General features: G+C 48.5%; 1 long non-coding RNA gene across 2 annotated transcripts; it reads left to right on the top strand.

Moving 5' to 3' along the window:
- The first annotated feature begins 11 nt into the window (after positions 1–11).
- On the top strand, positions 12–6,284 carry LOC123332655. Of its 2 annotated transcripts, XR_006549590.2 has the most exons (3): positions 12–1,040; positions 2,244–3,750; positions 5,414–6,284. It is a non-coding gene; the product is annotated as an uncharacterized LOC123332655 (long non-coding RNA). The 2 variants fall into 2 exon arrangements; XR_006549589.2 differs by lacking the exon at positions 5,414–6,284 and having other exon boundaries at positions 2,244–4,692.
- The last annotated feature ends 276 nt before the right edge of the window (positions 6,285–6,560 follow it).

Here is a 6,560-nt window from a genome sequence, read left to right as displayed (position 1 = left end):
TGAGTGAGTTTGTTTCCCGGAACGTGTAGCTACAACATTTGGTGCATTGGCCAGGAAACTCCTCACTTTGAGGAGACAAGTCCCATTTGGGACTTCTCCTAGGCCTTGCAGCTTGAATCTTCTAGAGGGGGGAAGATGCCTTGCCCTTCTGGAAGGTTTCTGGGTCTCAATGCCTGGACCTTTCACGTTAGCAGGTAGTGGACGGCAGCAGGGAAACTGAGCGCTCAGGTGAGGAGGAACCCAGGTGGAAGAGGGGGCCTGATCACCCCCCTGGGAGGGACTAGAAGGAGCGAGGACCCACAGGAGCCTGGATTAGGTAGCCGGCGATTGCTTGGTACACAGGTCGACCAGTGTGCTAGGGCTTAGGAAGGGAATTTGCCAAGGTCATTAAGGAGGTGTGTCCACTCCATCTCAGCGAAAATTATTACCAGTGATCGCCAGGGGATTTTTAGGATGGGAAACTGGTCCTTGTATGTTCATATTCTGCCCTCCCCCAGGAGGTGTCCCGTCTGCTGTGAAATGCTTGACCCCTTTGGAATTGTCAGGCTAGAAGGAGGGGGATACATAAGTGAGTATGAACTGGCTTTTCCGGAGACGGCCTGGGACATGGGATATTTAACCCATCTATGTTTTCATCCGCACCTGATCAAGCCCACCAAGGCAGAACGGACTTTAAGGTAGAAACAGTCTTGGACCACGTTGTGTTCTGGTTCGGCCTTGCTGACCGGCAGGTGAAGACACGCCGATCCCCCTTCTCCCTCAGGGATCTGGCAGGATTTGGACAAGGATGACCTGCCCCTCCCCCATAATGGACGACGACTCACCCACCGGCCCAGTGCTCCACCAGGATCGGAGGCTGCCTTAATGCCTGACCCAGGGCCAGGTGAAGTACCTGCAGCAGCCGCTGCTCCTCCACCAGCTCTCCCACAGGTCGTAGAGACGCCACCTCGGCGGGCTCCGATCTGCTGGCAGAAGCCTCTGGCCAACACTTCCAGGATCCGGCTCCAGCCGAACAGCCCAAGCTATACCCACTTTTCCCGGTGAGTATGACAGGAAGGGGAGGGAGACGTTGGAATTAAGCAGAGACTGAGCTCTGCCAGAGAGCCGGAGGGAACAGACAAGAGGTTTGCAATGCTAGCTGCTGCTCTGGGAGTCTATCTCTGGCCCTCTGGAAACCTCCTCTGCCCCAGGGACAGGACAGTCCTTCAACCGGTTATAACGAAGGCCCCGTTACAGACAAACCAGTGTGCCTAGTGTGGAGGTTTTGGCCACTGGAAGAATCAATGCCCTAAGGCAAGAAAGGAAGAGGAAGCTCCCGCAGTTGTGGGGCTTGCTGACTTGGAAATTAAATAGGGCTGCCAGGGCTCAGAGATATCAGGTCCCCGAGAGCCCACGGTCAGTAGTAACAAAACCTGTGGCACCGCTGTCCAAAAAGACTATCGCTGTAACTGGGGTATCGGGAGAAGAGATGATTAAATCGTTTTGCCAGCCCAGAAAATGTCGGATGGCGGGGCACCAAGTGATTCAAGAATTCCTCTACATTCTGAGTGCCCAGTACTCCTGTTAGGAAGAGACTTGCTCTCTAAACTAGGAGCACAAGTGACTTTCTCCCGAGGAGAGGCCCACCTTCCAGATGGGCACTATGACTTATTTGCTCTCTCTCTCAAGACCCCCCCAAGATGACTGGAGGTTGCATGAGCCTCTGCAGGAAGAACTGGGTGGGCCAGAAGAGCATGAGAGAGAGCTAACTCAATTATTCCCTGAGGTCTCGGTGGAAGATAACACCCCCTCCCCCCAGGCTGGCTAAACATCAAGCCCCAGTGATAATAGAACTCAAACCAGGCACCATCCCAGTTACAAAGCGCCAGTACCCGCTACCGATAGAGGCTTGGGCTGGCCTACTGCCCCACATCAATAGATTAAAACAGGCAGGCACTCTAGTAGAGTGCCAGTCGGCTTGGAATACACTGATCCTGCCAAAAAGGAAGAAGGATAGGACTATAGGCCTGTAGAAGATCTCAGGCTAGTCAACTAGGCTACTGTGACTTTACACCCCACTGTTCCAAACCCCCATACCTTACTTAGCCTCCTCCTGCCAAGGACTAAAGTTTATACTCGCATAGATCTCAAGGATGCCTTCTTCTGCATACACCTCACCCCAGCGTCACAGCCCATTGTTGCCTTTGAATGGGAAGATCCAGTTGGGGGCACCAAATAACAGCTCATCTGGACTCCCCCACAAGGGTTTAAAAATTCCCCAACCATCTTTGGGGAAGCCTTGGCTTCTGACCTGAACTCATCCCATCCGGAAGAGTATGGATATTGGCTCCTACAATACGGGGATGACCTGCTGCTGGCTGCTGAGACCGAGGAAAAATGTTGGGAAGGCACAAAAGCACTGCTCCAGCTGCTGATGGAAGCAGGTTACCGGGTGTCGAAGAAGAAGGCACAGATCTGCAAGGAGGAGGTAAGGTATCTGGGGTTTGTTTTAAAGAAGGACACAAGGTTCCAGACCCTAGTTGGGTCCTATATACTGATGGCACTAGCCTCATAAAACAAGGACAACGGCTGTCAGGTTAGCCAAAGCGGAAGGGGCCACCAAGACTAAAAAGGGATGGTGGGAATTGCCAAGTGGCAAATTATTGGTACTGGAGGAGCTGGCACACACTCTGGTAAGCCAAACACACCAAGCAACCCACCTAGGCCATGCTGCCTGCTCACAGGTTAATGCTTCCTCTCGGGTATTCAGACAAAATCCTCCGGGTATTCAGCTGAAAGGCACTCTGCCCTTTGAACACCTGGGAGTGGACTTCACTGAAATGAAACCTCATCGACATTACCGTTACCTGCTGATCATGGTATGTACGTTTTTGGGATGGGTAGAAGCTTTCCTACCTGGACTGAAAGAACATCAGAAGTAGCCCGGTGCCTGCTTAGGGAAATAGTTCCTAGATTTGGATTTCCTACCAGCATTGGATCAGACAATGGCCCGGCTTTTGTAGCTGATTTAGTACAACAAATGAACAAAACTATAAACATCAAATGGAAACTGCACACTGCATATAGGCCCAGAGTTCTGAGATGGTGGAATGAACCAACCGGACATTAAAGAGACTCTCCAAGTGGATCATAGAGACTGACTGCTCCTGGGTGGACTTGCTTCCGACGGCTCTGCTCAGACTCAGGGTGACCCCACAGTCCCAAGGCTATTCTCCGTACAAAATTGTGTATGGGAGGCCCCGTCCCATAATAAGACAGGTGTTAACAAATTTGCCTCAGGTAAGGGGGGATAGGATTTCACAGCAGATGGAACTGGGTACAGTAATAAATCAGGTAACTAAGTTTGTACAAGAAAGGGTGCCGTTCCCCCTTGGGGAACAGATTCATGAGTTTATGCCTGGTGACCAAGTATGGGTCAAAGTTTGGAAACTTGATTTGCTAGCCCCTCAGTGGAAGGGCTCTTATACTGTTATTCTAACTACCCCTACTGCAGTTAAAGTTGCAGGTATTGTCCCTTGGATCCATCATACGAGGGTGAAGAGAACATATCACGCAGACCCAAAAAACGCTGAGTTGACTGCACAGATGGAACCCGCTGACCCTCGAGAGACTAAGACCATCCTTAAGAAGAAGGAAAAGACGATCGCAGATGAGCCCCTTGAGGATGAAGCCACATAATCAACTCCTGCTGCTTGGTCTCATCAACGTGCACATTCCTATGCCAACTTCCACAATACCTCCAACTGTTGGGTATGTGGGGCTATGCCTCTGTCTGTGATGGATGGACTTCCCTGGTGGCTGTCACTGCTCCGCCAAAGAGATTTTAAACCACTCTGCTCTTTTCTGGGACACAATCATAATCGTTCCCTGCTCTCTGGGTGTAAGCCAGACCTACAGTCAATAGACTCAGGTCATAGGTTTACATTTGATATAAATGCCAATGCAACAAAAGCCTAACCTATAATAAGCTCTGGTAAATCTACCTTATTTACATGCTAGGTGGCCAAGATCTGTGTTTCAATGGTATAAGTATGTTGCTGCCTTATTCATACCCTCTATAGGGACAACAGATATTATGATTAAAGTAGAAGCCTTGACTAATTTCACAAAACAGGCCCTCCTAGATAAAACAAAAGCCATCTAAGCCTTAAATGAAGAGCAAATCCAAATGAGAAAAGCAGTAATTCAAAATAGAATGGCTTTGGACATACTCACAGCTGCTCAAGGAGGGACCTGTGCTATAATTAAGGTTGAATGTTGTGTATGCATTCCTGACTTATCTGGCAATGTATCAACTGCTTTAGATGTCATGAAAAACCAGGTAAAAGCAATGTCAAATGAAAACATTCCTTTATGGACTTTGGTCCTATCTTGGGTGAAGGGCGATTGGTGGAAAACTATATTTACCATTGTTATATTTGCCTTGATAGTTCTGCTTTGTGAACCCTGAATTTTACAATGTATTCAATGTATCCCTATGAATGATGCTCATAATATGAATTAAGAGCATCAAGATGGGAGAATGAAGGAGGAAACAGACAGAGCTGGACTCCATCTTAGGCCAGGCTGCAAACATTAGGCTACATGCATGGTCACCCTCCCAAAGGACTCTGAACTTTGTGCCCGGTGCCTATAGAAATGGCATACCCATGGAAAACCAGACTCCTGGATAAAAGAGCCTCAGGACTTGTACTTGGACTCTTCCTTGCCTAAAAGAATATGCTAATTATCTCTGTAAGAGAACAAAGTGGTAAATTCCATTATGTTTATCCGGATATGACCCCAGGCCTATTGATAAATATCCACTGTTTATCTAGTCTTGTGACACTTGAATCATGGGTTAACTTTGACCCATCTCTCTTTTACCTTGTCCAGACTAGTTTCAAGGAATTTGGGGAGGTGGGTTTGAGCAAGTACACTTAGGGTATATGAGGCTTCCCTGGTGGCTCAGACAGTAGAGCATCTGCCTGCAACGTGAGAGACTCAAGTTCAATCCCTGGGTTGGGAAGATCCCCTGGAGAAGGAAATGGCAACTCACTTCAGTACTCTTGCCTGGAACATTCCATGGACTGAGAAGCCTGGTAGGCTACAGTCCATGGGGTCGCAAAGAGTCGGACACGACTGAGCAACTTCACTTCACTTAGGGTATACAAGGTTTTCACAAAAAATTGGTCGGGTTCCTTGGCTAAGAGGAGACTCTGCCTTGGGCCCGCCGGTGTAATAAACTGCACTCCACTATCTGCATTGTCCTTCTGAGTGAGTTTGTTTCCTGGAAGGCATGGCTACAACACTGACAGGTTGCATCCTAGACTATTTGAATCCCTTACCTGAAAACCTTCATTTTTCTGGTGTTGATTCTAAGTTATTATATTACAACCCTTCCCAACCCTACCAATCCCTGTTCCTACCCTAGCATGCAAAGACCTGCTTTAAACCAGATTTCAAAGTCTTAAGAAATGGCCTGGCCTTACTTATCTCCCTGTGAAGTATTGTCAGACTGTCAAGGGGTAAGTAATAAACTTGGCTTTGGGTGGTCCAGGGTTAAGACTTAACAAACTGGAGGTCCAGTGGTTAAGAATCCACACTCCCAATGGAAGGGGCATGTTTTCCATCCCAGGTCAGGGAGCTAAGATCCTGCAGGCTGTATGGCAGAGTGTGAAAAAAAAAAAAAAAAAAAAAATTCCACCAAGTAAATTTGAAGATCTAATTGGCTTTATTCAACATTCACGAATCAGGGATCAGAAAACATCCCATTTAACAAGCAGACAGGCCCTAAAGGAAATAGACGGATCTTTTATAGAGACAAGGTGTTTATCAGCAAAAGAAAAGAAAGAATTGTTTCAGGCAAGGTTACCTGGTCACCTTTCCTTTGGGGCGAGGAAGGGCAGGGGTCTTATCCAGCAGACTACCTCCTCATTAGTATGCATCAGGGAAATTCCAGACTAATTGGTTTAAATCTCTGCTCCTAGGAGAGGCTGAAACTTCAATTAGCTTAGACATGGTGTTTTGGTTTTGCTAAAGGCGGCTCTGCACAGGGCACTCCATCTGGGGTCGATTTAAAGGGACCTCCGTGAGCTCCTTGTAGCTCCTCGCTGAGCTCAGGTAACCCCTATTATTTGCATAAGTGGCTCCTGTGTTTCCAGAGAAGTGCATTTGGGGAACACACTTGGGGTGGGGGTGGGGGCACACAGCTCCCGGCGCACAGTTCTAGAAGCTTGCTCTCCTCAGGTGCAGGATCCTGGGGTTTAAATCAACTACCAACTGATTTGCTAAAAGAAGTAGAAACCCAGCCTGCATTAATGCCAGACCTCAGCTCTTTTCGTTACTTGCAGGAGGAGGATGTCTTTAGGTGCGGCTGCTAAAATCCGAATGTGCCTTGGCCTCCAACTGTGTTGACTGAAGGAATAATAAGACCAGCCACATGTGGCCTTGTCACCTTGGCCTGCAGGCCTAATTTAGCAATCTCGCTCGGGCAGCACTAGACCCGCCACACTTGCGGCGGTGCTCCCGCCCCGCCACCGTCACCCAGTCCGCATGGAGTTTCTGCTGTTTCAACCCTC

This window comes from Bubalus bubalis, chromosome 3 (assembly GCF_019923935.1).
Source record: "Bubalus bubalis isolate 160015118507 breed Murrah chromosome 3, NDDB_SH_1, whole genome shotgun sequence".
In the NCBI taxonomy this organism is placed as follows: Eukaryota; Metazoa; Chordata; class Mammalia; order Artiodactyla; family Bovidae; genus Bubalus; species Bubalus bubalis.
This window is presented reverse-complemented; position numbering and strand designations above follow the sequence as displayed.